The sequence below is a fragment of the Apteryx mantelli genome, chromosome 42, assembly GCF_036417845.1.
Source record: "Apteryx mantelli isolate bAptMan1 chromosome 42, bAptMan1.hap1, whole genome shotgun sequence".
NCBI classification, from domain to species: domain Eukaryota; kingdom Metazoa; phylum Chordata; class Aves; order Apterygiformes; family Apterygidae; genus Apteryx; species Apteryx mantelli.
The window spans coordinates 1-9,398 of NC_090019.1; positions in this window are offsets into that span (position 1 = coordinate 1).

Genomic DNA, 9,398 nt, shown 5'->3' on the forward strand with positions numbered 1-9,398 from the left:
CTCGAGGGAGTCGCACGAGGGAGTCGCACGAGGGTCTCGCACGAGGGAGTCGCACCGAGGGAGTCGCACCGAGGAGTCGCACGAGGGTCTCGCACGAGGGAGTCGCACGAGGGAGTCGCCACGAGGGTCTCGCACGAGGGAGTCTGCACGAGGGGAGTCGCACGAGGAGTCGCCACGAGGGTCTCGCGACGAGGGAGTCGCACGGAGGGTCGCACGAGGGTCTCGCACGAGGGTCTCGAGGCACGAGGGGTTCTCGCACGAGGGGAGTCGCACGAGGGAGTCGCACGAGGGAGTCGCACGAGGGTTCTCGCACGAGGGAGTCGCACGAGGGGAGTCGCAACGAGGGTCTCGCACGAGGGAGTCGCACGAGGGAGTCGCACGAGGGAGTCGCACGAGGGTCTCGCACGAGGGTCTCGCACGAGGGTCTCGCCGAGGGGAGTCGCACGAGGGTCTCGCACGAGGGAGTCGCACGAGGGAGTCGCACGAGGGTCTCGCACGAGGGAGTCGCATGAGGGAGTCGCACGAGGGTCTCGCACGAGGGCAGTCGCACGAGGGAGTCGCACGAGGGAGTCGCACGAGGGTCTCGCGCGAGGGTCTCGCACGAGGGAGTCGCACGAGGGCAGTCGCACGAGGGAGTCGCACGAGGAGTCGCACGAGGGTCTCGCACGAGGGAGTCGCACGAGGGAGTCGCACGAGGAGGTCTCGCACGAGGGTAGTCGCACGAGGGAGTCGCACGAGGGTCTCGCACGAGGGAAGTCGCACGAGGGTCTCGCACGAGGGAGTCGCACGAGGGAGTCGCACGAGGGTCTCGCACGAGGGAGTCGCACGAGGGTCTCGCACGAGGGAGTCGCACGAGGGTCTCGCACGAGGGAGTCGCACGAGGGAGTCGCACGAGGGAGTCGCACGAGGGAGTCGCACGAGGGAGTCGCACGAGGGTCTCGCACGAGGGTCTCGCACGAGGGTCTCGCACGAGGGAGTCGCACGAGGGAGTCGCACGAGGGAGTCGCACGAGGGTCTCGCACGAGGGAGTCGCACGAGGGTCTCGCATGAGGGAGTCGCACGAGGGTCTCGCACGAGGGAGTCGCACGAGGGTCTGCACGAGGGAGTCGCAAGGGTCTCGCACGAGGGTCTCGCACGAGGGTCTCGCACGAGGGAGTCGCACGAGGGTCTCGCATGAGGGAGTCGCACGAGGGTCTTGCACGAGGGAGTCGCACGAGGGAGTCGCACGAGGGAGTCGCACGAAGGAGTCGCACGAGGGAGTCGCACGAGGGAGTCGCGCGAGGGTCTCGCACGAGGGAGTCGCACGAGGGAGTCGCACGAGGGTCTCGCACGAGGGTCTCGCACGAGGGAGTCGCACGAGGGTCTCGCATGAGGGAGTCGCACGAGGGTCTTGCACGAGGGAGTCGCACGAGGGAGTCGCACGAGGGAGTCGCACGAGGGTCTCGCACGAGGGAGTCGCACGAGGGAGTCGCACGAGGGAGTCGCACGAGGGTCTCGCACGAGGGAGTCGCACGAGGGTCTCGCACGAGGGAGTCGCACGAGGGAGTCGCACGAGGGAGTCGCACGAGGGTCTCGCACGAGGGAGTCGCACGAGGGTCTCGCATGAGGGAGTCGCACGAGGGTCTCGCACGAGGGAGTCGCACGAGGGAGTCGCACGAGGGAGTCGCACGAGGGAGTCACACGAGGGAGTCGCACGAGGGAGTCGCACGAGGGTCTCGCATGAGGGAGTCGCACGAGGGTCTCGCACGAGGGTCTCGCATGAGGGAGTCGCACGAGGGTCTCGCACGAGGGAGTCGCACGAGGGAGTCGCACGAGGGAGTCGCACGAGGGAGTCGCACGAGGGTCTCGCACGAGGGAGTCGCACGAGGGTCTCGCACGAGGGAGTCGCACGAGGGAGTCGCACGAGGGAGTCGCACGAGGGAGTCACACGAGGGAGTCGCACGAGGGTCTCGCACGAGGGAGTCGCACGAGGGTCTCGCACGAGGGAGTCGCACGAGGGAGTCGCACGAGGGTCTCGCACGAGGGAGTCGCACGAGGGTCTCGCATGAGGGAGTCGCACGAGGGTCTCGCACGAGGGAGTCGCACGAGGGAGTCGCACGAGGGAGTCGCACGAGGGAGTCACACGAGGGAGTCGCACGAGGGAGTCGCACGAGGGAGTCGCACGAGGGTCTCGCACGAGGGAGTCGCACGAGGGTCTCGCACGAGGGAGTCGCACGAGGGAGTCGCACGAGGGAGTCGCACGAGGGAGTCACACGAGGGAGTCGCACGAGGGTCTCGCACGAGGGAGTCGCACGAGGGAGTCGCACGAGGGAGTCGCACGAGGGAGTCACACGAGGGTCTCGCACGAGGGTCTCGCACGAGGGTCTCGCACGAGGGAGTCGCACGAGGGTCTCGCACGAGGGAGTCGCACGAGGGAGTCGCACGAGGGTCTCGCACGAGGGAGTCGCACGAGGGAGTCGCACGAGGGTCTCGCACGAGGGAGTCGCACGAGGGAGTCGCACGAGGGAGTCGCACGAGGGTCTCGCACGAGGGAGTCGCACGAGGGAGTCGCACGAGGGAGTCGCACGAGGGAGTCGCACGAGGGAGTCACACGAGGGAGTCGCACGAGGGAGTCGCACGAGGGTCTCGCACGAGGGAGTCGCACGAGGGAGTCGCACGAGGGAGTCGCACGAGGGTCTCGCACGAGGGAGTCGCACGAGGGTCTCGCACGAGGGAGTTGCACGAGGGAGTCGCACGAGGGTCTCGCACGAGGGAGTCGCACGAGGGTCTCGCATGAGGGAGTCGCACGAGGGTCTCGCACGAGGGAGTCGCACGAGGGAGTCGCACGAGGGAGTCACACGAGGGAGTCGCACGAGGGTCTCGCACGAGGGAGTCGCACGAGGGAGTCGCACGAGGGAGTCGCACGAGGGAGTCACACGAGGGAGTCGCACGAGGGAGTCGCACGAGGGTCTCGCACGAGGGAGTCGCACGAGGGAGTCGCACGAGGGAGTCGCACAAGGGAGTCGCACGAGGGAGTCGCACGAGGGAGTCGCACGAGGGAGTCGCACGAGGGTCTCGCACGAGGGTCTCGCACGAGGGTCTCGCACGAGGGAGTCGCACGAGGGTCTCGCACGAGGGTCTCGCACGAGGGAGTCGCACGAGGGAGTCGCACGAGGGAGTCGCACGAGGGTCTCGCACGAGGGAGTCGCACGAGGGAGTCGCACGAGGGTCTCGCACGAGGGAGTCGCACGAGGGAGTCGCACGAGGGAGTCGCACGAGGGAGTCGCACGAGGGTCTCGCACGAGGGAGTCGCACGAGGGAGTCGCACGAGGGAGTCGCACGAGGGTCTCGCACGAGGGTCTCGCACGAGGGAGTCGCACGAGGGAGTCGCACGAGGGAGACGCACGAGGGAGTCGCACGAGGGAGTCGCACGAGGGAGTCGCACGAGGGTCTCGCACGAGGGTCTCGCACGAGGGAGTCGCACGAGGGAGTCGCACGAGGGTCTCGCACGAGGGAGTCGCACGAGGGTCTCGCACGAGGGAGTCGCACGAGGGAGTCGCACGAGGGAGTCGCACGAGGGTCTCGCACGAGGGAGTCGCACGAGGGTCTCGCACGAGGGAGTCGCACGAGGGAGTCGCACGAGGGAGTCGCACGAGGGTCTCGCACGAGGGAGTCGCACGAGGGAGTCGCACGAGGGAGTCGCACGAGGGAGTCGCACGAGGGTCTCGCACGAGGGAGTCACACGAGGGAGTCGCACGAGGGAGTCGCACGAGGGTCTCGCACGAGGGAGTCGCACGAGGGAGTCGCACGAGGGTCTCGCACGAGGGAGTCGCACGAGGGTCTCGCACGAGGGAGTCGCACGAGGGAGTCGCACGAGGGAGTCGCACGAGGGAGTCGCACGAGGGTCTCGCACGAGGGTCTCGCACGAGGGTCTCGCACGAGGGAGTCGCACGAGGGAGTCGCACGAGGGTCTCGCACGAGGGAGTCGCACGAGGGAGTCGCACGAGGGAGTCGCACGAGGGTCTCGCACGAGGCAGTCGCACGAGGGAGTCGCACGAGGGTCTCGCACGAGGGTCTCGCACGAGGGAGTCGCACGAGGGAGTCGCACGAGGGTCTCGCACGAGGGTCTCGCACGAGGGAGTCGCACGAGGGAGTCGCACGAGGGTCTCGCACGAGGCAGTCGCACGAGGGAGTCGCACGAGGGTCTCGCACGAGGGAGTCGCACGAGGGAGTCGCACGAGGGAGTCGCACGAGGGTCTCGCACGAGGGAGTCGCACGAGGGAGTCGCACGAGGGAGTCGCACGAGGGTCTCGCACGAGGGTCTCGCACGAGGGAGTCGCACGAGGGAGTCGCACGAGGGAGACGCACGAGGGAGTCGCACGAGGGTCTCGCACGAGGGTCTCGCACGAGGGAGTCGCACGAGGGAGTCGCACGAGGGTCTCGCACGAGGGTCTCGCACGAGGGAGTCGCACGAGGGAGTCGCACGAGGGAGTCGCACGAGGGAGTCGCACGAGGGTCTCGCACGAGGGAGTCGCACGAGGGAGTCGCACGAGGGAGTCGCACGAGGGTCTCGCACGAGGGAGTCGCACGAGGGTCTCGCACAAGGGAGTCGCACGAGGGAGTCGCACGAGGGAGTCGCACGAGGGTCTCGCACGAGGGAGTCGCACGAGGGTCTCGCACAAGGGAGTCGCACGAGGGAGTCGCACGAGGGAGTCGCACGAGGGAGTCGCACGAGGGTCTCGCACGAGGGTCTCGCACGAGGGAGTCGCACGAGGGAGTCGCACGAGGGAGTCGCACGAGGGTCTCGCACGAGGGTCTCGCACGAGGGAGTCGCACGAGGGAGTCGCACGAGGGTCTCGCACGAGGGAGTCGCACGAGGGAGTCGCACGAGGGAGTCGCACGAGGGTCTCGCACGAGGGAGTCGCACGGGGGAGTCGCACGAGGGAGTCGCACAAGGGAGTCGCACGAGGGTCTCGCACGAGGGAGTCGCACGAGGGAGTCGCACGAGGGAGTCCCACGAGGGAGTCGCACGAGGGTCTCGCACGAGGGAGTCGCACGAGGGAGTCGCACGAGGGTCTCGCACGAGGGAGTCGCACGAGGGTCTCGCACGAGGGAGTCGCACGAGGGAGTCGCACGAGGGTCTCGCACGAGGGAGTCGCACGAGGGAGTCGCACGAGGGAGTCGCACGAGGGAGTCGCACGAGGGTCTCGCACGAGGGTCTCGCACGAGGGAGTCGCACGAGGGAGTCGCACGAGGGAGTCGCACGAGGGTCTCGCACGAGGGTCTCGCACGAGGGAGTCGCACGAGGGATTCGCACGAGGGTCTCGCACGAGGGTCTCGCACGAGGGAGTCGCACGAGGGAGTCGCACGAGGGAGTCGCACGAGGGTCTCGCACAAGGGTCTCGCACGAGGGAGTCGCACGAGGGAGTCGCACGAGGGTCTCGCACGAGGGAGTCGCACGAGGGAGTCGCACGAGGGAGTCGCACGAGGGTCTCGCACGAGGGAGTCGCACGAGGGAGTCGCACGAGGGAGTCGCACGAGGGAGTCGCACGAGGGTCTCGCACGAGGGTCTCGCACGAGGGAGTCGCACGAGGGAGTCGCACGAGGGAGTCGCACGAGGGAGTCGCACAAGGGTCTCGCACGAGGGAGTCGCACGAGGGAGTCGCACGAGGGAGTCGCACGAGGGAGTCGCACGAGGGAGTCGCACGAGGGTCTCGCACGAGGGAGTCGCACGAGGGAGTCGCACGAGGGTCTCGCACGAGGGAGTCGCACGAGGGAGTCGCACGAGGGAGTCGCACGAGGGAGTCGCACGAGGGAGTCGCACGAGGGTCTCGCACGAGGGAGTCGCACGAGGGAGTCGCACGAGGGTCTCGCACGAGGGAGTCGCACGAGGGTCTCGCACGAGGGAGTCGCACGAGGGTCTCGCACGAGGGTCTCGCACGAGGGAGTCGCACGAGGGTCTCGCACGAGGGAGTCGCACGAGGGAGTCGCACGAGGGTCTCGCACGAGGGAGTCGCACGAGGGAGTCGCACGAGGGTCTCGCACGAGGGAGTCGCACGAGGGAGTCGCACGAGGGAGTCGCACGAGGGTCTCGCACGAGGGAGTCGCACGAGGGAGTCGCACGAGGGTCTCGCACGAGGGAGTCGCACGAGGGAGTCGCACGAGGGTCTCGCACGAGGGAGTCGCACGAGGGAGTCGCACGAGGGAGTCGCACGAGGGTCTCGCACGAGGGTCTCGCACGAGGGAGTCGCACGAGGGAGTCGCACGAGGGTCTCGCACGAGGGAGTCGCACGAGGGAGTCGCACGAGGGTCTCGCACGAGGGAGTCGCACGAGGGAGTCGCACGAGGGAGTCGCACGAGGGTCTCGCACGAGGGAGTCGCACGAGGGTCTCGCACGAGGGTCTCGCACGAGGGTCTCGCACGAGGGAGTCGCACGAGGGAGTCGCACGAGGGTCTCGCACGAGGGAGTCGCACGAGGGTCTCGCACGAGGGTCTCGCACGAGGGTCTCGCACGAGGGTCTCGCACGAGGGAGTCGCACGAGGGAGTCGCACGAGGGAGTCGCACGAGGGTCTCGCACGAGGGTCTCGCACGAGGGTCTCGCAGGAGGGAGTCGCACGAGGGTCTCGCACGAGGGTCTCGCACGAGGGAGTCGCACGAGGGTCTCGCACGAGGGTCTCGCACGAGGGAGTCGCACGAGGGAGTCGCACGAGGGAGTCGCACGAGGGTCTCGCACGAGGGAGTCGCACGAGGGTCTCGCACGAGGGTCTCGCACGAGGGTCTCGCACGAGGGAGTCGCACGAGGGAGTCGCACGAGGGAGTCGCACGAGGGTCTCGCACGAGGGAGTCGCACGAGGGTCTCGCACGAGGGTCTCGCACGAGGGAGTCGCACGAGGGAGTCGCACGAGGGAGTCGCACGAGGGAGTCGCACGAGGGTCTCGCACGAGGGAGTCGCACGAGGGTCTCGCACGAGGGAGTCGCACGAGGGAGTCGCACGAGGGAGTCGCACGAGGGTCTCGCACGAGGGAGTCGCACGAGGGTCTCGCACGAGGGTCTCGCACGAGGGAGTCGCACGAGGGAGTCGCACGAGGGTCTCGCACGAGGGAGTCGCACGAGGGAGTCGCACGAGGGAGTCGCACGAGGGAGTCGCACGAGGGAGTCGCACGAGGGAGTCGCACGAGGGTCTCGCACGAGGGAGTCGCACGAGGGAGTCGCACGAGGGAGTCGCACGAGGGAGTCGCACGAGGGTCTCGCACGAGGGAGTCGCACGAGGGTCTCGCACGAGGGTCTCGCACGAGGGAGTCGCACGAGGGTCTCGCACGAGGGAGTCGCACGAGGGAGTCGCACGAGGGTCTCGCACGAGGGTCTCGCACGAGGGAGTCGCACGAGGGTCTCGCACGAGGGAGTCGCACGAGGGAGTCGCACGAGGGAGTCGCACGAGGGTCTCGCACGAGGGAGTCGCACGAGGGAGTCGCACGAGGGAGTCGCACGAGGGTCTCGCACGAGGGAGTCGCACGAGGGAGTCGCACGAGGGTCTCGCACGAGGGTCTCGCACGAGGGAGTCGCACGAGGGAGTCGCACGAGGGTCTCGCACGAGGGAGTCGCACGAGGGTCTCGCACGAGGGTCTCGCACGAGGGTCTCGCACGAGGGAGTCGCACGAGGGAGTCGCACGAGGGTCTCGCACGAGGGAGTCGCACGAGGGTCTCGCACGAGGGTCTCGCACGAGGGAGTCGCACGAGGGTCTCGCACGAGGGAGTCGCACGAGGGTCTCGCACGAGGGAGTCGCACGAGGGAGTCGCACGAGGGAGTCGCACGAGGGTCTCGCACGAGGGAGTCGCACGAGGGAGTCGCACGAGGGTCTCGCACGAGGGTCTCGCACGAGGGAGTCGCACGAGGGTCTCGCACGAGGGAGTCGCACGAGGGAGTCGCACGAGGGAGTCGCACGAGGGTCTCGCACGAGGGAGTCGCACGAGGGAGTCGCACGAGGGTCTCGCACGAGGGAGTCGCACGAGGGAGTCGCACGAGGGTCTCGCACGAGGGAGTCACACGAGGGAGTCGCACGAGGGAGTCGCACGAGGGAGTCACACGAGGGAGTCGCACGAGGGTCTCGCACGAGGGAGTCACACGAGGGAGTCGCACGAGGGTCTCGCACGAGGGTCTCGCACGAGGGTCTCGCACGAGGGTCTCGCACGAGGGAGTCGCACGAGGGAGTCGCACGAGGGAGTCGCACGAGGGTCTCGCACGAGGGTCTCGCACGAGGGAGTCGCACGAGGGAGTCGCACGAGGGAGTCGCACGAGGGAGTCGCACGAGGGTCTCGCATGAGGGAGTCGCACGAGGGAGTCGCACGAGGGAGTCGCACGAGGGTCTCGCATGAGGGAGTCGCACGAGGGTCTCGCACGAGGGAGTCGCACGAGGGAGTCGCACGAGGGAGTCGCACGAGGGAGTCGCACGAGGGTCTCGCACGAGGGAGTCGCACGAGGGTCTCGCACGAGGGTCTCGCACGAGGGAGTCGCACGAGGGAGTCGCACGAGGGAGTCGCACGAGGGTCTCGCACGAGGGTCTCGCACGAGGGAGTCGCACGAGGGAGTCGCACGAGGGAGTCGCACGAGGGTCTCGCACGAGGGAGTCGCACGAGGGAGTCGCACGAGGGTCTCGCACGAGGGAGTCGCACGAGGGAGACGCACGAGGGAGTCGCACGAGGGAGTCGCACGAGGGTCTCGCACGAGGGAGTCGCGCGAGGGAGTCGCACGAGGGAGTCGCACGAGGGTCTCGCACGAGGGAGTCGCACGAGGGAGTCGCACGAGGGAGTCGCACGAGGGTCTCGCACGAGGGAGTCGCACGAGGGAGTCGCACGAGGGTCTCGCATGAGGGAGTCGCACGAGGGAGTCGCACGAGGGTCTCGCACGAGGGAGTCGCACGAGGGAGTCGCACGAGGGAGTCGCACGAGGGTCTCGCACGAGGGAGTCGCGCGAGGGAGTCGCACGAGGGTCTCGCACGAGGGAGTCGCACGAGGGAGTCGCACGAGGGAGTCGCACGAGGGTCTCGCACGAGGGTCTCGCACGGAGTCGCGCGAGGGAGTCGCACGAGGGAGTCGCACGAGGGTCTCGCACGACGGAGTCGCGCGAGGGAGTCGCACGAGGGAGTCGCACGAGGGAGTCGCACGAGGGTCTCGCACGAGGGAGTCGCACGAGGGTCTCGCACGAGGGAGTCGCACGAGGGAGTCGCACGAGGGTCTCGCACGAGGGAGTCGCACGAGGGAGTTGCACGAGGGAGTCGCACGAGGGTCTCGCAGGAGGGAGTCGCACGAGGGTCTCGCACGAGGGAGTCGCACGAGGGAGTCGCACGAGGGTCTCGCACGAGGGAGTCGCACGAGGGTCTCGCACGAGGGAGTCGCACGAGGGTCTCGCACGAGGGAGTCG